General features: G+C 39.6%; 1 pseudogene; it reads left to right on the top strand.

Annotated features, from left to right (window-relative positions):
* The window catches only part of LOC129499997 (complement component 1 Q subcomponent-binding protein, mitochondrial-like), a 78,381-nt pseudogene that overhangs the window by 32,186 nt on the left and 19,673 nt on the right, over positions 1 to 26,522 (top strand).

Genomic DNA, 26,522 nt, shown 5'->3' with positions numbered 1-26,522 from the left:
ATCGAAAGATGAATGGATAAAGAAGATGTGGTTTATGTATACAATGGAATATTCCTCAGCCATTAGAAATGACAAATACCCACCATTTGCTTCAACGTGGATGGAACTGGAGGGTATTATGCTGAGTGAAGTAAGTCAATCGGAGAAGGACAAACAGTGTATGTTCTCATTCATTTGGGGACTATAAATAATAGTGAAAGGGAATAGAAGGGAAGGGAGAAGAAATGGGTAGAAAATATCAGAAAGGGAGACAGAACATAAAGACTCCTAACTCTGGGAAACGAACTGGGGGTGGTGGAAGGGGAGGAGGGTGGGGGGGTAGGGTGAATGGGTGACGGGCACTGAGGGGGGCACTTAACGGGATGAGCACTGGGTGTTACTCTTTAAAAAAATACTTTAGATGCTCTTTCAAAATACAACATAAGTAAAGAATCATATAATAAATTTCATGCACTCATTCAAAAATTAACTCAGGGACAATCTCATTTTGTCTATGCCCCCACTTACTCCCTGACCCCAGGATTATATTGTTGTTGTTGTTGTTTTTTAAGATTTTTTAAATTTATTTACTCATGAGAGATACAGAGAGAGAGGCAGAGACACAGGCAGAGGGAGAAGCAGGCTCCCTGTGGGGAGCCTGATGTGGGACTTGATCCCAGAACCTCGGGATCATGACCTGAGCCAAAGACAGACCAGAGGCTCAACCACTGAGCCACCCAGGTGCCCCACCCAGGATTATTTTGAAGGAAATCCCAGATACTATATAATTTCAACTCTATATTGTTGCTCTGAGATTTCTTTCTTCTTTTTTGTTTTGTTTTTTGTTTTTGTTTTTGTTTTGTTTTTTTTTTGCTCCGAGATTTCAAGACTAGGGCACCAAGGCACCCACAGGAGTCCACCACTAGTAGGGCACTGGCCTGGTGGCTCTGGGGCCTGCACTTGCGGCTGTGATGTGCTGCACACTTAAGGGGACAAATTTGTTGAATTCCTAAATGATGGGCTTAAGGAGAAAAGGAAGATACAGAAGCACAAGTCCCTTCCCTAAGATGTCTGGAGGTTGGGAGCTGGAAGTGAATGGGACAGAAGCCAAATTAGTGCAGAAAACCGTTGGAGAAAAGATCACTGTCACTTGGAACGTTAACAAGACCATCTCACCAACATTTGATAGGAAGGAGGAGCCCTCCCAAGGACACATGGTTGAAGAACAGGAGCCTGAATTGACGGTCACTCCCAGGTTTGTGGCTGAAGTTATAAAGAATGGTGGCAAGAAGGCCCTTCTGCTGGACTGTCACAATCCAGAAGATGAGGTTGGGCAAGAAGAGGACAAGAATGACATCTTGTCCATCAGGAAAGTGAGCTTTCAGTCCCCTGGAGAGTCTGAATGGAGGACATGAATTACACACTCAGCATCCATTCCCTGGCCCGGGCCTTATATGACCACCTAATGGATTTTCTGGCAGGCTGAGGGGTGGTGAATAACACTTCTGTGGATGAGCTGGTGGAGCTCAGCACAGCCTTGGAGACCTCAACAGTTTTGTCAAGAGTTGGGAGAGCAGACAAGATGCTAAACACTTTCATTTTATGGCAAAATAAAACTACATATTATATTAATAATGTTATGACATATAATAAGATACGTATTCTTATATATTAACATATAATGATATAATTAATAAATACAGTATATATTAATATATACTACTATATATGTATGTATTTAATAACAGTATTTTATATAATATGTAATAATTATATTTATAATCCCATTATCACAAGATATATAATTTTTTACTATTATCAAATATATTTCATTTATTCACATTTCCCTAATTACTCATAAATGCTTTTTGTTTTATAGCTTTTTGTTTGAATCAGGACCATAATGAAGGCATCCATTGCAGCAGGTTGAAAATGGCTCTTAGGAATGCCTGGGTGGCTCAGCTATTGAGCATCTGCCTTTGGCTCAGGGCGTGATCCCAGAGTCCTGGGATCAAGTCCTGAATTGATCTTCCTGCAGGGAGCCTGTTTCTCCCTCCGCCTGTGTCTCTACTTCTCTCTCTCTCTCTCTCTCCCTCTGTGTGGTGTGTGTGGTGTGGTATTGTCTCCCATGAATAAATAAGTAAAATCTTTAAAAAAAAAAAAAAAGAAAATGGCTCTAAGTTCTCTTTTACCTTACCCCTCTATTTCTTTTATTCCCCTTTGCAATTTTTTATCACCCTTTGCAGTTTATCTGTTGACACAACCAGATCATTTACCCTATACATTTTCCCAGTCTGGATTTAGCTGCCTGTATCCCTGTCCTGTCCTTTAATGTATTTATCTATCCCTGTGTTTCCAATAAACTGGTAGCTAAATCCAGAGGCTTGCATGATTTAGATTTGCATCCCGAAAAGGACCATGGGATGACACCACTTCATGGCAATGTTTTCATTATCACTTTCATTTCCAAGAGTCAGAGTTTGAGATGAGTGCATATTTTGGAAAGGATGAATGTATTTTTTCTCTCCTTTCCCACTTCATGCATTCCTGATTTTTAGGGACTTGGTTTTTCTCCGTAATTGTAGGACTAAACTAAAATTTTGGATATATTTTTCCTCCCAGAGGACATTAACAAGATTAAATTTATGAGTTTATTTCCATGAAGTCAGAATTTCTAAATCCAAGACCCTCCAATCAAGTAGACACTGTCCCAACAATGGGCAGGACACCCAGTAAGTACACAGAGATTGTAACTCTACGGAATACATTCTTAAGGAAGAAGCATTTAGCTGTGTTTTTCTGAAAATGAATGATTCGTTTATCCTTCCATTTCCCTCAAAAACCTATGTACTTTAGTCTGTGTGGATGTAGTTGGACTAAAATAAGTGTGAAGGTTTGGTGCAATTCGATTCCCCACTGTTTGTGTATAAGACCCAAAGTATTCCCCAAGAGGCCCGGCAGAGAGGAATAAACCCCAGCCGCCAGCCTCAAGGAGCTTCCAGTCTTGGACATAAGCAAACAGCCAACTAGCTACAGTGCAAAATGTGCCAAAATAAAGATCACACAAGAAGGATGAATAAAGTCCATTGGGGGGCGCTTAGGATGGAAGGGAACAAAGTCTTCTTGGGGAAGGGAGGATTTGGGCAGAGTCTTCCAGGAGAGATAGGATTTTGACAGAAGGAGATAGCAGGGACTAGGGAGGAGGCAGAGGGAGGACAAACGGAGGTAGGAAGCAATTGCTGTGTTCAGGCTAACCGCCAGAGAGTGTCTCTCAGGGTTCTGAGTTTGGCTGCTATTAGACTCACCTGGCAGCTTTTTAAAGCTCTGAGGCCTGAGGCCCTCCTGAGACCAATGGACATTGAGTCTCTGGGAGGGGGGTCTAGGAGTCTCCTGTGATTTGATAGCTCCCTCAGGCGACCTTAAGGGGCAAGTTGGGAGCACCACAGGTGAAGCAGGAAAAGTAGCAAGGTCCTGTGGCGGAGGGTTATGGCCCCTGGTGGGGAGAACCTGCGGAGCACAGCCAGCTGCCTCAGGGGGCACCATCACATAGCTGGGAGGATGGCAGAGTGGTCAGAAACTCACAGGGATCATCAGACTCAAGCATTTTCTTGTTAGTGCATATGTTTATTACACAAGTGACAAGAAAGGAGTCTTGAGGTCAATGATCTACAATAAAAATAAATACAGATTAAAACCCAGAAAGGAAAAAATAAAATAAATAAATAAAACCCAGAAAGGTCCCTATTGCCATTCCCCTCTTCCAGCTTACCCCTACTGCTCCGCAAAGGTTACTCTGGAAAACCATTCAGTTCTTCTCTTTTCCTGACCTCTCTTTACATATTTACATTCTTGTGTGTAACAATTTTAGTTCACCCACTAGAGTGAGAGAAATAGCACATTTATTTTTAGCCCTAAACAAATGTAATCTGCTCTAAACCCCATCTCACTGTGCTGGTGGGAAATTCCATTCCAGTAGATTCTGGGGGTTTTCTCTTATAACCTCACACCATCAGGACTAATTTTAGAAGTCTCACGCCTTCCAGAGCCTTCTAGGAGGGTTCTGTATTTTCATTTCACAATGATCTATTCTGACATTGTTGTCTGAGAAGACAAGCAACATCCTGAAGTCTCTGGGGCAAGAGTCCCCAGAGTCCTTGGCTACTGCTCTCAATACCACCAGCCAGGATACATCCTTCACTCAACCCCAAAGCATCCCAGTTCAGTTCCCACCTGCATGCTGCAGAGAAGTGGATGCTAGATGATGTCTCCTCAGACAACTCTAAGAAGCCCATTCTTTCATGTAGACTGGCTGGCTAAATGCCACCTCTTTCTGCAGGTTTAAGCATTTTCTGCTTCTTAAACTCAAAATACTTTGCTCCAACCACACCATTTTTGGTCAATCCAGCAAAATTACCCTCATTGAATCTAAGCTTTCACATAAGAGGCTGGAGTATGCTCTCTTTTGAGTTGGCATTCTAAGCCTCTCATGGTTCCTTCATAGTACAGATGCTGAGTTGGCAGCCAACAGTTCTGACATGGGATCAACTGTGGCATGGTATACTGGCCCCCCAGAGGAAGCTATGGAAGTAGGCAGGAGGCTGGGTAAAGGTGTGGTCAGGAGACAGAAAGAGGGCCAGTGAGCACCGAGATGAGGTACAGCCAGTCCCTGAGTTCAGCTGGCTATGACCAAGTCAGTAAAGATAGTGGACAAGTTCATGGTCTTCATCAGGGTCCCCAACAAAGCAGGTGGACAGGAACACTGGAGTAGAAGGCATTACACAGACATGATATACAGGTTTGGGGCTTCCTCCCCATTAATCTCACACCACAGGTACCCACTAATGTTCTTTTTATATCCAATGTCAGGTTACAGAGAAACAAGGAAAATAAGTAGAATTCTGGGACACAGGCCTCTTTACCTAGGGCCGTTGAACAAAACTATTGGCAGACTGTTTAAATGATTACATCATTGCAGACTACAGTTACTAGATTGGGATACATTTCTTAGAATGTGGATTTTCTGAAATCAGGATGCGGATTTTTTTTTCCTGGTGCACAGTGAGTAAGAGTTAGAGGGAGACCAGATTACATTTTAGAATAAAGAAACATTTCCTCTGGGTATCTGAACAACAACGTGAGTACATTTGTGACCTGCTTCCCAACATTTCACTAAGGAATAATATCTTTTATATATATTTTAATCATAGTTCCTCTGTTACCAATTTTCTATTTATACAGTTGTCCATTTGTGTCTTGGGGATTGATCTTTTTCTTCTTTATTTGGAGGACCACTTTATATGCATTGAATCTGGTACTTATTTTACATACAGAGGGATGAGACTCAAGGGAGTGTGGTAACTTTTACAGGGTCAGAGCACTGGATAGAAAATTATAGCTTTGGAGCACCATCTACCTTGGCCCTAAAAGCACGTATCACTGCTCAACTTGTCTATTTTGAATATAAGATCAGAAAATATAGGTAAAGTACTTGATACCTAAATAGAGCTATAAAGATATGAGAAATTGTGGTCATTTATTTGTATGATATTGCATTTATTCAGGAAATATTTATTGAAGTCCTAACACATTTGGGCCACTGGGATAGAGAATAAAGATACAGGGATCCCTGGGTGGCTCAGTGGTTTCATGCCTGCCTTCAGCTCAGGGTGTGATCCTGGAGTTCCGGGATCGAGTCCCATATCCGGCTTCCTGCATGGAGCCTGCTTCTCCCTCTACCTGTGTCTCTGCCTCTCTCTCTCTCTCTCTCTCTCTCTCTCTCTCTGTGTGTGTCTCTCATGAATAAATAAATAAAATCTTTTAAAAAAAAAGAGAGAGAGAGAATAAAGATACAAAGTTAGGGAAAAAAAGATACAGTCCCTGGGAAGCTTAGAAGACCCTGTAGAAGAGCAACATTATTCAGACCACTACACCAATCCATATATAATCACAAACAGTAGAAGTTGTTAAAAGGCAGGGCATGTGATACATGAATAATGATGGTTCTGACCATCAAGGAAGGTTTCTCTGAGAAGTGGTATTTGAGTTGAGGTCAGAAGAATGAATAGGTTTTACTTACGTGGGGAGAGATGAGGAAAGGCAATCTTGGCACTGCTTATGTAAAGGCCCTGTTCAGGAGGGCACATTACTCACTCAAGAATTAGAATAAGATTGGGCATGGTGGGAACAGAGACAATAGGCAGGTGATGAAGGGATGCAGGCGGCCTGAAACCAAGCTGGAGCAGGGTAGCTAGGGGCTAGATCATGCAGGGCTTTGGGTATATACAACAGCACTTGTCCTTGCGTGCAGTGTGCCTGGATGCTGTGAAGCCCTCCTGGACAGAGAATGTCTCTTTTCTCCCTGATACCCCAATCTCTCTCAGCCTTCATGGGAGAAACACTGCTGAGAAGGCCTTTTGTAAGTGGACTCCCTTACTCCTCCTTTCTAGAACCTGAAAAGCCTGTTGCATGCTACTCATTTGTTAGACCCATCACAGCTGAAAATGCACTTTTTTCTTGGGAGGACCCCAAGCCTACAAGCCTTCAAGCTTTTGGCTTGAAACAAAATATACTTCCTGGGGCACCTGAGTGGCTCAGTGGTTGAGCGGCTGCCTTTGGCTCAGGTCATGACCCCGGGGTCCTAGGATTGAGTTCCACATTGGGCTCCCCACAGGGAGCCTGCTTCTCCCTCTGCCTGTGTCTCTGCCTCTCTCTCTCTCTGTGGTTTTCATGACTAAGTAAACAAAATTGTTTAAAAAAAAAAAAAAAAACACTCCCTGAGTCCTGCTTGGCTTCCTCTTTTCTTTTCTCATCTTGACTCTTACTGAGAAAGAGAAACTTGTGGCTTTGTTGTTGCTATCGCTGTTTTACAACTTACTTTCAGAAAGAGAACTGAAAATCTTCCTCATTAAAGACTGGATGTTGGCCTAATGTGAAATACCTAAAAAAATAAATAAATAAAGTTTCAGTTAAAGAAATGTCCCATTTGCCTCTGTAGTCAATCTGGGCTGGTATATTTTGCAGAAAGGAAGGATGGCCTTCACTTGTGCCCCAGAAATCTCGCACCCCCACACAGGTGTGTGTGTTTGACAGAGAGACAGACTGATTAGTTGATTGATTTCAAAACCAGTCACATTCATTAGGTTATATTAATCATGTGATAGGATTTTGTCACATACCAATATGTACTTTCAGGTACATGGGAGGACAGCTTTTCTCTACCTCTTTGAAGTTACATAAGGCAAAATGACTTACTTTGGCCAAGGAAGTATGCATGGGAACAACAGGCAATAATACTATGGTTGACTCTCTAGGCTATTACCTCTCTTCTGCTACGGTTCTGGATGCACATGTTGATGTGGAAGTGTTATATGATCGAAGAGACCTGGATTGTTCAGCCAACTCGCAGAGGACAGCGGTCCAGAAGATTGTCTGTACTCCTTGGTGTCTTACATGAGGGAGAAATAAACTCTGATTGTGTTAACCCACTGAAATTTGTCCATTACTGCAACATCGCCCTGCCTAGCCTGACTAATACATGTGCTTGATTGAGGATCTCAAAACATTGTGCAGGTATAAATTCTGTGTATGTGTGTGGTATGTGTATGTGTTTGAGAGATAGAGCTGGCTAGCTAGCTAGATGATAGAATTGACTATGGTGAGGGTTTGATTATAGAATAAGAGGCAAATTTCTTAATGCTTGGGTTTTGCCAGTCAGAACTTTTAGCTGTAGGTTGCACAAATGAATGTTTAAGTATATTTAAACAAATATGTGGTTTGCATAAGTGTTTATTTATACACAGTATAAAACGTACTCTCTCATCTTTGTGCTTTGGTATATAAATGTATTATGGTCACTCAGAGTTGCTTCTATAATCCACAAATTGCATATATTGTATATATTAAACTTGAACTAAGTAGTCAATTAAAAGCTCAAAGCAATACTGTATCTTTCAGATACATTCCAAATTAACTACTGAATCACAGATAATGCGTGTTGCACATTCATACCAATAGCATAAGCAAAGGCCAGAGCTAGACTTAGTTTTTCTTATTTCCTGAAGTTTCTTGATTGCAGTCTGATCCTTCATGTTGTTCCAACATAGAGTGATTTTAAAGGAGAATTTAATTTAATATAAGTCTGAATAGCCTTCGGAATGTTAGAAACCAGCATTACTGCAGCAACTCTAATGAAAAACACAAGTTCTGTGTACCAATTTGTGGTCAGAGCCAACATTCCAACCCTGCTCTCTCGTGGCTGCTAGTACTCTACCGTGCTCCTTTTCCCAGCCCTTTGCTATTCTAGTTAAAGATGTCAGAGACTGTGGCCCACATGGCATGCTAAACAGTCCACAGCTTACAGCAGGCTCCTATAGCTCAAGCGCAAAGACTTTGAACTCATAAAACACGCCACTATCACCACCACCATCGCCGCCGCTGCTCCCACCACCACCACCACCACCAAATGGAAATCTCAGAGGATTTCTACTAATGTTTCTGCAGGTAGAAATACACTTATTTTAAAACATCCTACAAGTGTACATAGATACATTTCCATATATATTAAAGACAAAGAACACAGCACCTTCCAGGAAAAAACCCACACAATTGGGCCAAGGCTGATTCTCTCCCATGTTTTATCACCGGTGTGGAATGCCAGTAACAAGGGCAATCATTTGTTTGTGAATTCACGGAAGACTGGACTTTCACACTGGAAAAGGACTTCCTAATGAATAGCAATAGGAGACTTGCTGTGTATTAGCATATTTTATCTGCCCTTGTTTTGAAATTAAACAGAGTTGTGGTTAAAAGGGGAAAGCACAGATTGCCACTGGGCTGGCTTTTGAGAGAAGTGGCATTTGGAATGAGATTTAACTATGAGGGTAAATTCTAAAGTTAACTGTTAGGATCCTTGAGCTTACATAAGACTTTTTCCCCCTCCTTGTGTGATAACAAAATTTCCTCATCATTATTATTCTTTCCTAAAGGCTACTCATTCCTGGATACAGTCCCTCTCTGTCTTGTCTGGAGTGGCTTAAATATAATTTAGGAGAAGTATGAGTTATAGCAAAGGCTAATCTTCAAAGTTCAATTCAATTTTACTCATTGTGTATTTATTGAACATATACCTTGTGCCCAAAGCTATTCTAGGCACCTTGGGGACAGAGTAGGTTGGGAGAATGCATGAATAATTTCAAAATCTTCTTGAAGTAATACTTCATAAGGTTCTCTCTATTCACCTGGAGGGGATAGAAAATACATGGATGGATGGCTACATCTAGATCTAGATAAATGAGTAAGACACTAAGGTAAAATTAAATAGGGTGTCATTAAAACCAGTAAGTATTCTAGAAGTTTTGAGAAGAAAAAGATGAGCATGAGCTAGGATATTTAGGGAAGATTTCAAGAGGAGAGGTGAGCCTTCATTTAAATTTGAAAGTTTGGCTAGAGAAGGGGCAGGCATTCTGGAACTGGTAGGTACTGAGTTAATAATATTAGCACAATAATTCAGAGTGCAAGTTCTTTGCTGTCAAATCATAATTTTCAAAAAGCTAAAAGTATGACTTTTGTAAAAATATAGAACATACATCTTTCTAAGATCCACTTAGCCCATTAATGAGGAAATCAGTAGTATAATAACGCTGACTCAACAGAATAAAGAAGAAACCAAAAGACTTTTTGTTAATTAGAGTCAGAATGTCGAAATGAAATTGCAAAGTTAAAAATAAAATTGGTTCTTGTTCTATAGGACAAGAAAACTATAACTTTTGGGGCTCCCTTTACTGGACACAAATCTTTACATCTCTACTGCATAAATATCATTTGCCAATCTTCACTAAGTTAACATAACTTTATGGAATCTGGGTCCTGATCAATGGTCAATTGGAAGTCAAACAAAAGTACATTTTCCTGAGGAATCAGGTGCTTTCTTGAAGCCCATTAGACAATGCTCCAGTAGAACACTGAAAGGACATGATATTGAAAAGATCTTCAGGTTTGGGGAAGGGGGGGGGTATTTCCTTAACAGTTCTGAGGCAGAAGGGAGTTCTCATCTTGTTCTACCACTTACCAGCTACGTGATGTGCAATGTACCTTAAGTTCTTCATTCCTCACTTTCTTATCTATAAAGTGTAGACAATAATTTTTAGCTTGTAGAGCTACAGTAGAGAACAAATGAGCTAATATACAATGAGAGTATTTTGTGTAACACTTACCACACAGTAAGGGCTCAAAATATGTTCTCCACTATACTATATACACTATATACAGTATATATATACTATATATAGTGAGCAGAAACCCAGAGATAAGAGTGCGCATGATGTTTAGGGACACTGGATCAACCAGTCTGGCTGGAGAGGAGAGTTTGTTTTGGAAAATAGAGAAAAATAAATTGAGTAAAGAGTTTTTAATTAGACCAGAACAGGTTTTTCAAGCCATAAAATTTAAAAAGAAGAAAGACAGGAAAGCACACACACGGTTTTGAGAAATTTGAATTTTATCCTGAAGTCAGTTGAGAACTATTGTTTTTTTTTGTTTTTTGTTTTGTTTTGTTTTGTGCTACAATAGGGACATGATGTATGCAGAATTTGAGGAAAATTAGCCCAGTCTTCTATTGGGCAAACTAGACAGAGAGATTCTGTGGCTAGAGAAGAGTTAAGAAGTGATAAGGGGTTGAGGAGCCAAAAGAGAAGGACGAGTCACACCTGACTGCTGACTTTTAAAGATGGATGATTGTAGAATGGTGTTACCTTTCATATAAATAGGCAACTTAATAAAAGGGGATATTTTATTTTGTTTTATTGTAAATATTTTATTTATTTATTCACGAGAGACACAGAAAGAGAGTGAAAGGCAGAGACATAAGCAGAAGGAGAAGCAGGCTCCATGCAGGGAACTTGATGCAAGACTCGATCCCAGGACTCCAGGATCACATCCTGAGTCAAAGGCAGACCGCTGAGCCACCCAGTCATCCCAAAAGGAGATATTTTAAAGTGAAGATCAGGAATTCTCCTTTATATACACAGGCTGTACTTGAGAAAAAGGGGCATGTATTTAGAAATGTTCGAAACATAAAAAATGGGAGACACGGCTTCTGATGAAAAGCCAGTGATGGTGATACAGATTTAGATCTGCTTAAATGCAATCACTAACACCATAAAAACCAATGGACTACTTCCAGCAGGTGGAGAGGAAGAGCAAAGGGACAAGAATCATACACATGTCCTTCCTTTCTTTTTCCAAAAAGTAGCTGTTTTCCAAAGAATGAACACATAGCAGGTCATTGAAGAGAAAGGAGGGATAGAGCTTGGTGACACTTTGGAATGCAAAGCAGAAGAATGATTTAAATAAAAGAAAGTCAATTCTGTTGAATTCTTCCTAGAGCTCATGAAGGATAAAGGTAAAGCATAATCAGTTTGGTTGACTGCATTAAATGTAAGAAATTTTGAGAATCATGACACTTTAACTTCAATTCACTTGAAGGTATGAATAATCAATATAAGATTGTTTCCTAATGGAGGGGTTTATGAGAAGGTTGAAAACACTAGAGCAAGGAGGGAGATTTAAGGTAAGGAGATCAGATTGGGCAGTATGTTGAGCTTGTTTTGCTCCCGAAGTGGCCCTGAGACAGGAGTCTGAGTATAAACAGTTTGTGAGGGTGAAGATCCCACAAAGAACTAGGAGAGGAGTTGGCAGCAGGCCAGGGAAGGGAAGACAGCAAATCAGGGTGCAGGAATGAGTAAGGTCATGCTGTGGGTGAGCAAGACTCCCAGGGCTGAGTCCCACCAGGAAGCCATGCAAGACAGTGAAGAACTGGTATGGGAGTTCTCCCACTGGAGGAATGAGTCACTCCAGTGACCAAATCTTGACTGTTGGTGGAGGGATGTTCCTTAGTTTTAACTCCTCAGTGCTTCTGGTCTACTGGAGCCTCCAGTCAGAGATTCATCAGGAGAGAGCCTAGGGAGCAGTAAGTAGCTGTTGGTGCCCAAGAACAGCAGAAACCAAAGAGACACAAGTATGGCACCCACAAATGCTTTAAGAGCAAAGGCTCTGGAGCCAGACTTTCTGAGTGTGAATTGGGCTAGATCTGCTTCTTTTGAGGACAACTCTGGATGATATCACTGAAAGATCACTCACAAATTCCAGTTCCACTTGTTTCAAGTGTCCAAGAGAGGCCACAAAAACCTACAAAAGCCCAACTATCTATTGGGAGTCTAATACAATTATTACTGACCATGTTGTGGTCACTCACTGGTTGCCAGACACTTTTAACACATGATTTCTGTATGGGGAGAGACAGGGTGTCCTGTTCCCCAACACACTGCCTGCTCTGTCCTCCTCATCCTCCCTGGGTGGGAATGGAGGCAGATCTTTGCTACTCCCAATTTAGAATAGCACAGGTCTGAGGATCTACAGGTAATTTTTCAGGATAAAGCCCGTAATTGTTGTTGTCGTCACTTTGAGAACACAACAACATTACCATCAGGCAATCACAAATACACATCCAGAAGTTGCTGTACATAATGCTTCTTTTCCCACCAAGCAAGTCCAAGAGGGCTTTACTCTCCAATCTCTCTTTGTCCTCTCCCCACTGGCAGCCTCTCAAGCTTCCCTTCATAATTCTGGCTCTGTTCCAGCAGCACTTTGCAAAGGTGGCCATATTTCCTCTCCCGAATGCCCCAAACCCTCTCAGGTAGCCCTGTCCTTATGATCACATTCTCAGGATTCCAGAAAGAGAACAGCTCTGGGCATCATTAGCCAAAGTGGACAACAGCATCCTTCATTAGATTCTTTAAACGTTTCCTGCACCTTTATAGATAGTCCCTTTATTACCCTCTCCTCAAATTGTCCACTTAGGGTTAACTTTTGCTCCCTGAAGGACCCTGACTGGTACTGTTCACAAGTTGACTATGGGCAATTTGGTGATAGAATCCCCTGCCTTATGCTTCTCTCTGAGCCTGTCCCCCCTTAAGATACAACCACAGATGTTAGTAGAACTTAAAACCCTGAGATTCAGAGTGGACCCATCAGAGGTAAGTGGCTGTGTCCGGAGAAAAAGTGTTTTCAGAATGGATATTGCAACTTCATTCTTCTAGTCAACAAATACTGAGAGCCTACTATGTACCAGTCACTGCTTTGGCACTAAGGAATATAACGTTCCTGCTTCATGGAGTTCCATTCTAACAAAAAGAGGGTGTCAGAACAAATACACACCTATAAATAAGAAAGACAAGCTCAAATAATGACAAATAACATTCTGTATTTTTTATGTTTCAAGCTCTTATTTAAATTCTAATTAATTAACATACAGTGTAATATTAGTTTCAGGAGTAGAATTCAGTGCTACATATCGCATTCTGAAAGTATCAGAGCTGGAAAAGTGCTATTTGGGTTGGATAATTAAGGAATGTACTTAGGAGCTAATTTCTAAGCTGATTGGACATAACCAAGCATCCTCACCTTAAGGGGTCCTAAAATTATTGAAGGTAATTTTGAGGTATGTGTAGCAATGCATGAGCAGGAAGAAACAATGAATCATTGAAATCTGAATATTAATGTTTAAGGGACTTACAACCCAGTGCTCAAAGACTGGGTTGGGTGTCTCTTCATTCTTATCATGTGATGTCTTGGGTTATTCAATAAAAACTAATTAGTTGAATAAAGCTATAATTGTTTCTACTCCTAAGGAGACTATGACTTTTGTCAAATCTGGTGTGAATAAGCTATTATTTGGATTCTGCAAATAGAATGGAAATGAATTTTGGCTGTGGGTGTGTGAGGTTTTTCTTAGAATGGAATGGTGAGGGGGAGCACTAATGTGCTAATAAAGCACTGCTTACTGGAAAGACTTTTTGTCAATGAGCTCTGAGAAAAGCAGAATACAGTCACAGGAAATTCCAAGATGGCACCTACTTTACGGGAATTGGAATCAAATCCAAATATTTTGTGGTTCAGCTATTTAAATTTCTGCTTAAACATTTGGACATGTATCCATCTCTGGTCCAGCCTGGAGCCACTTTGACTTTCACATGAAATCCACTGAAAGCTACTAATTATTGTCTTCACAAAAACCGCAGTGCAGGCAAGAGCTGAATTCCAAAAATGGATTTTCTGCTCTCAAGGAATAATACCAAAGGGAAAAATTCTGTAGATAGCCAGTGTTCCTCCCCATGAGTGTTTGTATCCCCAGGCACCAATCCAAGTCCAAGACTGTCTTTCCCTTCTCCTGGCCCCATAGCCACCAGCTTCTCTCATGCTCAGCCCTTTGGCTTCTGCCCATAAGAGCATGATCATGCATGAGGTTACTTTCTAGAGCAAGCTGGCTCAGGGTGGTCAGAGGTCATCTCCATGGATGATGGAACCATTTGTTATAGCCCTTGTCAAAGTATTAACACACTTACACATGCCTGGTGTATTTGACTTCTCTTCTAAGGAACATGCCATTGGACTCATATAATAATGGAAGCTTGCTAAGGCAAGGACATTTCATGTAAATGATATGTGACAGGCCCTGATTCTCAGACTTTTTGGTTTCAGTGCTTATTCACACTTTTAAAATTATTAAGGCTCCCAGAGTGCTTTTGGTTATGTGGGTAATAGTATCTATAAATGGTAACTATATTAGAAATTAAAACTGATGATGTCGGGGATCCCTGGGTGGCGCAGCGGTTTAGCGCCTGCCTTTGGCCCAGGGCGCGATCCTGGAGACCCGGGATCGAGTCCCACGTCGGGCTCCCGGTGCATGGAGCCTGCTTCTCCCTCTGCCTGTGTCTCTGCCTCTCTCTCTCTCTCTGTGTGACTATCATAAATAAATAAAAATTAAAAAAAAAAAGTTTAAAAAATAAAATAAAATAAAATAAAAATAAATAAAAAAAAAAAACTGATGATGTCTTGTCTCAATTTACTTTAAAAATAACAGCGAGGGGCACCTGGACAGCTCAATTGGTTGAGCATCTGACTCTTGCTTTCAGCTCAGATCATGATCTCAGAGTCCTGAGATAGAGCCCCTTATCAGGCTCTGCACTCAACAGAGGGGAGTTTGCTTGAGGGGGTCTGCTTGAGATTCTCTCCCTCTGCCCCTCCCCCAGCTCTCTCTCTCTAAAATAAATAAATAAATCTTTACAAAATAAGAGGAAAACATTATGTGTTAATGTAAAATCATACTTTTGTGAATAAGTGTATTTTTCAAAACAAAAAAATATGAGTGAGAAGGATGGCACTGCTTTTGCCCTTTTGTATATCACACTCCTATCTGGCTCCATAGAAGATAGCTGGACTCTCATTTCTGTTTCTGTATTTGATCTGCTGGAAAACTCCATTGTATCCTGGTAAGAGAACGACGAGAAGGAAGAAGACAAGTAGTATCTGACCATCTTGAAAAAATAGATTTGACCTAGCAGATCCCCCAAAAGAGGGACTTTCGGAGCTCCTGGAAAGCACTTTGGGAACTGCTGATGTAAAGGAAAGGCACAATTATTCTCACCCAGTAAATGCAAAAACAGTAACTCTGGGGAGTATGGTGGGCAGGGATATTAAGAGGAACTCTGCTAAGCCTAAGAACCTGCAGATTTGGGGAGTGGCAGGAAAAATAGAGCTTAACCCTCTTCACCCTTTAACCCTTTGGAAATACAAAAACAGATTTCAAACACTGGAGCTAGAGATGGCACAAGAAACCCTTCATTCTGGAAACCATGCTGCCTCAATGACGAGAAAAGTATTGGGGACATCAAGCCAATACCTGGGGTATACCCTGAGCAAAGAGTGATGGATCCCCAGAAGCAAAAGGAGGAATGAAGTGTCCCTCCTCCCTGACAAAACTCTCTTTGACTTTATTTTTAAATTTACTTTTAATTAATTAATTAATTTTAATTAATTTTTTATTGTTACCTTGTTCTCTAGCAGAACTGTGTTCCATCCAGTGAATATACGTTCTGCTAGCCACTTAACAAACTCAAGCTGTGGTTTAGGGCTGATAAATAATTATGTTAATTAACAGGTTGGAGGAAAAATATGATGTTATTCTTGTGGAATGCTCTGAGAAGCTGGAAACACTTAACTGCAAAAAAACGACATGTGGCGAAATAACCAATAATTTGCTGAAAAAAACTCACATCTGGTTTGCTGGCTCAAAGCAGGGGTTAATAGTTGTTTGAGGGCAGCCAGTGGTGGAGAGGGGTCCCAGGATAAACAGCCAAGTCTTCACGGCAGGAAATATGCTTGTTCATGTAGCACAAGCATTTACGTTGGCTTCTAACCAGGATGAAACGTAAAAGGAATTGTTCAGTGTGCCTCTTTCTTTCTTCTCTTTATAACCTAAAGTTCAAGAATATCTTGCTCTTATTTATACAAGTAATGATGTTAGAGTAATGATGTAAAGAGTTATTATAATTTTTAACAATAATTAAAAATGTATTTCCTCCAAATTTCCAAAAGGATGCAGCAAATGTGGTGAAAAATAGGAAAGTGAGTTTGCATTATACACGCATCATTATTTACTATCACAACAGAGAGGCTGATTTGATAAATACTGATCAATCATCCTCCTCATGCAAGCCAAAGATATAAGCATTATAACTAATACACAGGTGAGTAATCTGTGGTCCCAGAGCTCAAGGGGGAAAGAGCTCAGTAGAAAGAGTAAGACAAATATACAATATGTGCATAGTTACAAATCCCTGTGCCATATGTGTCATTAGAGAGAAAGAAGTAAAGTGCTATAAGAGAGTCAGAGGAAGGAAATTTCATGTAGAATTGGATGAGTCCACGAATGTCTCCTGTCAACAGTGGTATTTCAACTGAGGCATAAACAAGGATCCGAATTGCAACAGATGTTAATAAAGGCAGAATAGCACTGGAATGGAGCAAACCAGTACATCCATCCGATTCAAAGGTGGAGGTAGGGGATAGTGAGTAAACCTATTTGGCTAGAATGTAGGATCAGTGTAAAGAGTTAGGGGCAGTTACGCAGAGAAAAGCCATAATCAGAGATGCCCATTGAAATACTGACCTGGCAGTGGCCCTGTGTATGACAAAGTGGAACCAAGCAAATATGAGGACCATGACGGGGTTCACAGAGATAATCTCATGATGGTCCAGGAAAATATTACAGAGGCACAGTAGGTTGACTGGATTCACTAGATATCACCATGTAACGTGATGACTGACTGATGGGTCATGAGGGCCAAGGTAGGGGGAAGTTGGAGCTATTTTTCTAGACTCCATCTGCGGAGAGCAGCTTGAATTTCTAGGTCACTAGGAAGATATACCAGCAAGTCATTACAATTAGGATGTATGACTAGGATGTATTGTACAATTAGGATATAAATTGTATATCCTAGAAAGGGGGTACATTTAAGGGTCAAGAGAAGGAAGAGCCGTCATTATAAGGAAAGAATGAGAAGTAGCATCCTTGTATCCATGAGGCCTTCTCATTATGATCTTCATAATGTATCCCTGAAGTAGATTTTATAACCCAACTTTAACAAACAGGAAAACCTTAAAGTGTCATGCACCCTGCTCAGTGCCATGCACAAGTTGGTTACAGAGTTGTGGCACTGACAGTGTCACAGATCACCTTTGGGAGCAGAATCCAGGTCACAGACTCCAAAGAGGACAGCTTCCATAGGAAGCAGAGATGATGACAGGTACCAAATGCCACAGAGGTTTCAAAGAATAGAGACAGGGACACTCCACTGATTCAGAAACGTACAGATGGCCTTTCAGAAAGCAATACCAGAAGAGCAGTGGAAGCAGAAATCACACTATGAGTTTTTCTAAACAGGTTGGATCAAGGAAAGCTTTTGGGAAGAGAAAGGCAGGATGATGCAAGATGATTTTTAAAAGTCATGCAGGTTGTCAGAGGTGGGGAGAAGACACTGGAAACTAGAAGGTTATAGGCAACTTGAAGGAAAAATCCTCCCCAGAGGGAATGAAAAGATAAAACAGAACCACACTTCATGAATGAGGAAAGAGGAACTCTATTCCAAGGCAATCCACGAAAACCAAAAATGGCAAAGTTATACACATAAAAAAGAGAAAAATTAAAATTAGAGGTATTATTTTTAATCACCAAACTTGTAATATTTTAAAAAAATAAAGGTGCTTGATGTTGCATTATTTTTTGTCTTTTGATGTGTGTAAGGGCCAAATAAGCCTTACAGAGCATAAGGGTCACTGTCCAGAGAGCTTGGTGGCCTCCATGGTGGTTAATGGAACACGGTGGGTGTTCCAAAGAAGGAAAAAATATCAACTCTCTCCCTTACTTGGCAGGTTCTTCTGAGGAAGTCAGCATGAAAAACCATCTGCTGTGCAAAATGCTGTTACAGAACATGGAACAAGAAATGGATGACATGCTCTCTGGGTGGCAAAAAGTTCTCTTAGTTTTAAAGGCAAGAGAAACATAAAGGTATGCTGTCTGTACAAATAATAGTCCCAGGTGACAGATACTGCCCTTAAAATAAAATAAACCAATGGAAGCTTCTAATTTTAAATAAAAATTAAAGAGCATGGTTATAATTCACTGATGGAATCTTCTGATACTCCAATCCAAAATATCTGTAAAGATGCATCCAATGAAAGAAGAAACTGTCTCACATTGAAACAGATACAGGCCACCAACCTAGAGAAGATTTCTATTACTTCCAGAACTATGGACTAGTGGGTGACTCATGCGTGGCCACCTGAAACAGACTACCCCTGACACTTGAAAAGAGAGCCTGAGACTCCGTGTGTTCCTTATTGTCAGCCCTTTTGTTGAAGGATGAGAACTTTAAGCAACTTGAGAACTCTCCTTCTGTTGCAGGAGTATCATTTTTTTAAAAAGATTTTATTTATGTATTTGAGAGAGAGAAAGCTTGAGCATGAGTGGTGAGGGAGAGGCAGAAACAGACTCCCTGCTGAGCAGGGCACCCTATGCCTGTCTTGATCCCAGGACTTTGGGATCATGACCTGAGCCGAAGGCAGATGCTTAACTGACAGAGCCACCCAGATGCCCAAGAGGTATCTTTTTCTTTTTAGATGCTTCTTTCCTCATCCTATATCTGCCTTTCTCATCAAAACAAGTGCAATTCCTAACCCCAAGACAGCCTGGCATGATGGTGGCTATGACACAGTGCCTCCCCGGAACTATGGGCCTATGAAGTAAAACACCAATAAAACAGACTAAGTCACAGGACATTCTGAAGAAGGGAGCTCTGTTGTGTACTTGAGCATTTCCATTTGTCAGAGAGGGGAGAGAACTCAGTTTGGCAGAACCTAACTGGGTGGCATATCAGTTGGGCCAGGAGATGCAGGTGAGAGAACATTCCCCTTAACCTGTGAATGAACGGTAAGTGGGAGCTGTGCAAGTCAACACCTCACCAACAGTGCCTGGGCCAGACCACCTTCCCTTCTTCCCAAGGTAGGAAATGGGCCAAAGGAAAGGATGGCAAATACCACAAAGAAAAGGAATTGGAATGGCTTCTAGTAGACCTCAGAAGAGCAAACATGTCCACATCCAGTGACTACAATAAAATAAGGTATTATTTTGGTTTTAAAAATTGGCAAGGAATTTTAATAAAATATTTAAAGGTGATGAGACTTTTAGAAGAGTCCATGACAAAGACATTCTCATGCACCATCAATGAAACATAAGTTGCCAGCAACTTTCAGGAAATGATCCAGGCTTACTGTCCTTCGTCATTGTCACAATCTTGCTTAAACAATCAGAGGGCCTAAAATAGAAGAATGCTTAAATATTTTTATAAACGTAGCTGTAAAATTGTCTACCATAAGAATGTGCTTTGATTTATTTAATGACATGGGGAAATGGTCATGATATAACTACATTTAAAAAGCAGAATACAAACTTTTTTCATGAAAATCTGACACAAGTTTTTAAAAACAAACCAAAAGCAAGTATGGCAGTAAAAAAAAAAATTGGAGAGGATGTGAAAAAAAAAAGGGAGAACTCCATCTAAATGCTAACAGTGGTTGCAACTGAACATAGATTGGCTTAAGGATTATCAGCAAAGCATGGTCTGATATATTTTTGTAATAAGATACATAGATTGATAAAGAACTATGGTGCGTGGTCTTATAGAGGCACCCAGAGAGGGCAGCTAGCAATGGACGTAGAGGGGATGTGTACATCTAACAGTCACACCAGCCCATTAACAAAATTATTGGAAAATAAAGTATGTCAGAGGCAACTCTTTTCCCCATAACCAAGCCCCTAGAAACATTTAAAAATGCCAACGACCAAGGAGGCAAACTCATGCTTGACTGATACCTAGTGAATCAGTTGTGGAACAGTTTTATTAACAAAAGTCTTATAGGAAAATGATCTCATTCCAAATGATGCTCATGGACCCAAACTCTGCAGTAAGGGAAAACTACCACAACAGACAGACTTTATGGAGCTTTATGGTGAACCAGTGGCACCTATGCTAGCAAAGCATATGAGATTTAAAAAAACAAACAAACAAAAACAAAAACTCCAGAGTCTGACTCAGACATCTTCCCATCCCATGCTGAAGCTGTCCTTAGACAAGTCATCAACCTTTCTAGGATCAGGGTTCTCATCTATGAATCTATGAAATGGAGATAATAATTTTGCACAGCTCCCCTCACATAATCATTATAAATAACAAAAGTCAAAATGCATATGAACACAGTATTCAGCAAAAAAGTCACACTGCATTATGCTGGTAGTGACAACTGCTATACTATCTCCCAGCAATTGCACTAGATGTGTATGTGTCTCTAAAATGAAGAATTTGAAAGATGATTTTTCCAAGTGAGGTTATTTTCTGAAAAACTTGACTAAAGTATGCTTTATTTATAATGCTGGTGTTGCCATTTTTCGCTTTGTTAGAAGACTCAAAATATTTTTCATATTTGGACTTGATATTTGAAACATACTTTCCAAAGATAATAGCCAACTGTGGGAGTATCCACAAAATGTTGAAATCAGCATGTTTGGGAATGTATTTGGTCAGCATAATGTGGAAGAAGAACTTCAGTTTCCTAAAATGGTTTGTTATGGACGTGCATACTTATATGTGTGCACACATACATACATGTATACCCACTGACGAATGTGCGTATCACAATGAGGAACAGGGAGGATAATTCAATAAGCTGTGAAAAAGAATGGTGGCAGTGACACCCAGATTCACATCCCCTCCTGTTGATCCCTATAGGATCAGACCAACTCTTGTAGATGTAGTTGCCCATGAGTGATTAGTTGAGGGTGCTTAAATTTATTTATAGGAGAAACAAACAAACAAACAAACAAACAAACATGTAAGGCAACAAATAATTGATTCAAGCTGCACAAAATACAAACTGCATGTGGATAAGGAAATAACAAGCTCAAAATATGTTTAATTTTTGTAGCAGAGAAAAATAACAGATCTACCAAGAGGAAACTAGTTAAAGTTCATCCATAAAATCTAGAGAATTCTATTGGGCCATTTCGACATATGATGAGGATCTGTATTTAGATACTGAAAGATATACATGAGCTAATGCAGAGTGAAAAAAGGAAGTTGATATTTATTTAATATATACTATAATACTTTTATGACTATAATCTATTACATATTATTCAATATATGTACTGTCTTAGAAAAAAAACCAAGAGGATGTACCCTAAAATACTAATGCTTGTTATTTCAAAGTGACCCAAATTAAGATGTTTTAACTTTTTAAAGCTTTTTTGGAAGGGTAGATGTTTTAGCTATTTTGCTGTAATTGTTGGAATACTTTTTAACAGTTCATATATTTTTTTAAGATTTTATTTATTTATTCATGAGAGATACACAGAGAGAGGCAGAGACACAGGCAGAGAAAGAAGCAGACTCCTTGCAGGGAGCCCGATGTGGGACTCGATCCCAGGACCCCAGGATCATGACCTGAGCTGAAGGCAGATGTTCAACCACTGACCCACCCAGACATCCATTTGAATATATTATTTTAACAACCATAAGCACATAAAACTTTTTTTTATTTTTACAAAAAGTAGGAAAACATATTGCCACCAAAAATTGCTTAAACCTCAATCTTAGGAAGTGATTAAGAATTAGAAGTGGTTACTCAGAATAGGAAGGGATTAACAATTGGCCTTATCCCTCCCCATCATGGGTTCAAGTAACATGTTGGCATCCCCATCCCTTACTGAGTCAAACCTTTGACTTTAAAAAGTTTCAGAGCTTGGGGCACCTGGGTATACTGATATTATACCAGCTAGTCAGGAAAGCCCAGAGGGAAAAGTGTTGGCCTTGACAACACTTTTTAAAGCCACAAATAAAGGTAAAGCTTGAGTGGAAAGCCAAGTCATTATTTCTACAGAATTAAAATCACTGTGGGTGAGGATATTGAGCCAACTAAAGTTGATTTATAGGAGATTTAAATCAGGACCTCTAATAGAACTAGTTTGACAAATCTATTACACCGCCTACAAGAGGTAAACAAAGATTTCATGTCAGAATAGTATTAACTATGATTTTTGTGAATAGAATGAAACATTTTCCTTATTGTAATCCTTCCTTTAAGATAGACAGCAACCATAGAGATCTATTACGGAATTAAAATTAATTCATATTTTTTTCATTTTTGTACGTAGCCAATGACTCCTTTAAAATCCCCCTGGGCAGTTAGGTATTACTTTCTAAAATAAAGTCAACAAAGTAAGGAAGTTTTATGAATTCCAAGAAGCATTCTCTTTTGTACCACAATTTCTCTATGCCTGAGTTATGGCGATCCATGAAGAGGCTTCATTGGAAACCACAGGTTTGTGTGGTTGGAGCTAGTGTAGGTTTATAGCATAAAAGGTGTGCAGTTAGAACAATGCAAAAGGGGGGAAAAAAGCTTTTTTGCTTTCTGGGGAGAAATGGGAGATAGGAGACTTTAGATCTGGCATTTAATGCTTCTTGGTGAAAAACCACATTATTGCTTTCATCAGACCAACCAAAAAATTAGTACTGTTCAAGTCCTCCTGGGCTCTAAAAAAATCTGAATATGTTTGCTTTTCTTCTCTGATGACACTGCTTAGTTTTTATGAGAGTGTGTTTTAAAGGGAGCTGAATATCTGTAGAGACCCTGGGATCTTTGCTGTGTGATCCGCGGGGAACTGGGAAAAGGTGGAAGGTCATGGCTGGAGGCAGTTTTGTTCCATTTGTTTTCATAATTGCCCAGAATGTTAGGAACTCTCAAGACTTAGAGAAGGTGCCTGCCAGCTTTGAAAACTAAGTCTCCCTCCTTACCAGTGGCTCCCGATAGCCCCAGCCCTATTTCTTTTATAGGTAAGTTGTATTATTTCTCACCTTTTGAAATGCATCTTTACAAGACAGCCAGATGGATGGATCCAGCAAAGCCCAGCTACTGTGGATTGCTAATGCTTTTCACAATAAAAATGATGTTTCTCTCTGAGGGCTTTTATATCTGGGCTCTACATTAGGGATCTCTGGGTCTTTGAAACTGCTACTGATACCTTACTTCTCAACTGAGAGAGGATACATATAGTGTTGACAAGGTCTCTGGAATGGAGACCTCTGGAGCTTGTACTCATTCTGGCCAGCCCACAGCACTGGACTGGACTGAATTGAACAGTATCTCTCTATAAATCATATCCACCCAGGACCATAGGATGTGACACTATATGGAAATAGGATCTTTGCAGTTGTAATTAGTTAAAAATGAGGTTATGCTGCATCAGGGTGAGCCCTAATCTAATAATTTATCACAAGGTCATGTGGAAACACAGATACTACAGAAGAGAACACCATATGAAGAAGAAGGCAGAGATGGGAGCAATGTGTCTACTGGTCAAGGAATGCAAAGGGTTGCTGTCAAATAGCAGAAACTAGAAGAGACAAATGGAACTGATTCTCCCTCAGAGCTTCCAGGAAGAACCAACCCTTCCCACAACTTGCTGTCAGACTTCTAGTCTCCAGAACCATGAGAAAATAAACTTCTATTGCTCTATGCCCCCCAAGTTTGTGATAATTCATTACAGCAGCCCTGGGAAATTAATACATGAGTAGCTGGAGACAATGTTCTTAAGAAATTCATAGGAATAAGAACCCTTCAAAGACAGATATATCTGAAGCTTTCAAATTAGGCCTTAAGAGGATATTAAATAGATTCCTTGGGTCCTGTCAAAGTCAGATAATTTTATGTTCTTCTTCAAATAGGAACCTCACTATGAAAGGGATAATCAGAAGATAACTCTTCTATTCCCTGCTGCAGACAAGATGGCGCAGTGTGCCACAACATTAACAGCTTTGGGAAGGAACATTTATTCTGGGCATACAACCCTTGGAATAAAAAAAAATGTTTGTGAATTTTAATGCATAACATTGTATTACAAAAACTATTAAAATAAAGATAGAAAATATTCCACAAAATCCAAAAATTATTACAGTATTACTTCCTTGAAATTTACTGTCTAATACCACAAGTCAAAAAGCTCAAAAAAAAAAAAATGACCCTTCCAGAAGTACTCAGTGTGACCTTTAAAAACTATTACTTAAACTTAAAATACAGTTTAGCTCTATAAACACCTACATTTCCTCTATTCTGGCACTAATTCTGGGTTAATGATAAGTGAGCTTGTGTTTCTAGCATAGAAACTGACTATATATATATATATATATATATATATATATATATACACACACACACACATAGAAACTGACAGTATATATATATACACACACACACACACACACACACTTTCAGATGTGAACACACTGATGTCTGGACAGCAAGATAACCACTGACTGCTTACGTTCATCTGTGTTCCAAAGTACATTAAATACTGAAAAACTTCATGGTATAAAACACTCAGAAATTCTATATAAAATAGAAAAAAAACACTTTAAAAAGGTATATGTGATTATATTCCTAAATAAAATAAAGGACCAAAAATTAAGAGTAAGATGAAAACACAAGTGATAAGTGGAAACTAGTACATTGGCTACCCTCAGGTAGCCTCAGGTAAGACCTTGGTTTTTTGTTGTTGTTGTTGTTGTTGTTGTTTTAAGACCAAGAGTCAAGGATTTGGACCTGCCTGAATCAAAGACTCAGAACTGAGACGCTGGCATATACTATTTGAGCTGGGACTCAAAGAACCATACTTTGAGGGAAAAGGGGGATTAAAAAAAAAAAAGAGCAAACCAGAAAAGTTGTCCTTCTTCCACTCTCGTTCAGGAGAAAAAGTCTTTTATAGAATTTTTACACTACCACCAAGTCTTGGAAACTCTAAACCTGAAAATGAACCTGAAAAAGGGTCATCCTGGGTGCTGGCCAGGAGACTTAAAATTTAGAACACACAAGATTCCCACAAAACATGAATTCAATCCAAACATAAGAAACAGAGGCAGAATAAACATGAATCACACCATCAGAAAACACCAGATTCAGACTGCTTAGATTTTCAGGTCTCTAGAATTTTTCAAAACCAACTAAAAATATGTTTAAAATAACTAACATGAAATGATGGCATAAATATAAGAAAACAACTAGATTGAATACAATTATGAAATCAACTTGAAATCAAATCAGATAGAACTTATTGAAAGAAACGTAGAGTCTTAGACATTGAAAAGTCAGTGGACAAGAGATGAATGGATAAACAAACTGTGGTATCTTCCATGCAGTGGAATACTATTCAGTAGAGAAAAAGAACAAACTATTGATATAAGTTACAACATAAATGAAGCCCAGAAACATTATACTAAGTAAAAGAAACCAACCACAGAGGCCACATACTATATGATTCCATTTATCTACAAAAGGCAAATCTGTAGATACATTTAGATTGGTGGATTTCCTAGGGCTGTGGGAATAGTGATTAACTGCAAATGGTCATGAGCCATTTTATGGGGAGATAGAAATGTTCTGAGAGCAGATTATGATGATGGTTGCACAACTAGGTAAATTTGCTAAAAGTCATTGACCTGTAAAGTCCTTAAAATGGTTGAATTCATGTATACAAATTATATGTTTATATTATAGCTCAATAAACTTGTTTTAAAAAATCTCAGTGGGAAGTTTGGATTAGATACTGTCAAAATTGGAATACAGATCCAAAGATACGGCACAAAGCACAGAAAAGAAAGACATGGAAAATATGATGGAGGCAAAGAATGTTGGACAGAAGTACAAGAAGGTCTGATCTATATCTAGTCAGAGTTCCAAAAAGAGAGACAATCAAGAAGCAAAGAAAAAAGAGGTGAAAATATTTTCAAAGAAATGAAGGCTGAGAATATATGAAAGGCATAAATCATAAGCTAAGTAAATAAAAAGAAACCTACACATAGATACATCGAGGTAAAGCTACAGAATCACTGGCAAAGAGATGTTCTTAAAAGCAGTGAAAGACTTTTATAGTGGCAAAGGAGAGGAAGCAATTTCTGTCAAAGCAGATGTCACCAAAAAGGTAGGATTTAGCCTGAGCCGGGAAAGAAGGAAAGAAGGTTAAGGTTTAGATAGATGGATTAAAGGAAGGGAGGACATTCTGGCCACAGGTGTGGGAAGGAAATCCTCAGTGAAGAGATGGT

This window comes from Nyctereutes procyonoides, unplaced genomic scaffold (assembly GCF_905146905.1).
Source record: "Nyctereutes procyonoides isolate TBG_1078 unplaced genomic scaffold, NYPRO_anot_genome, whole genome shotgun sequence".
NCBI lineage: Eukaryota > Metazoa > Chordata > Mammalia > Carnivora > Canidae > Nyctereutes > Nyctereutes procyonoides.
This window is presented reverse-complemented; position numbering and strand designations above follow the sequence as displayed.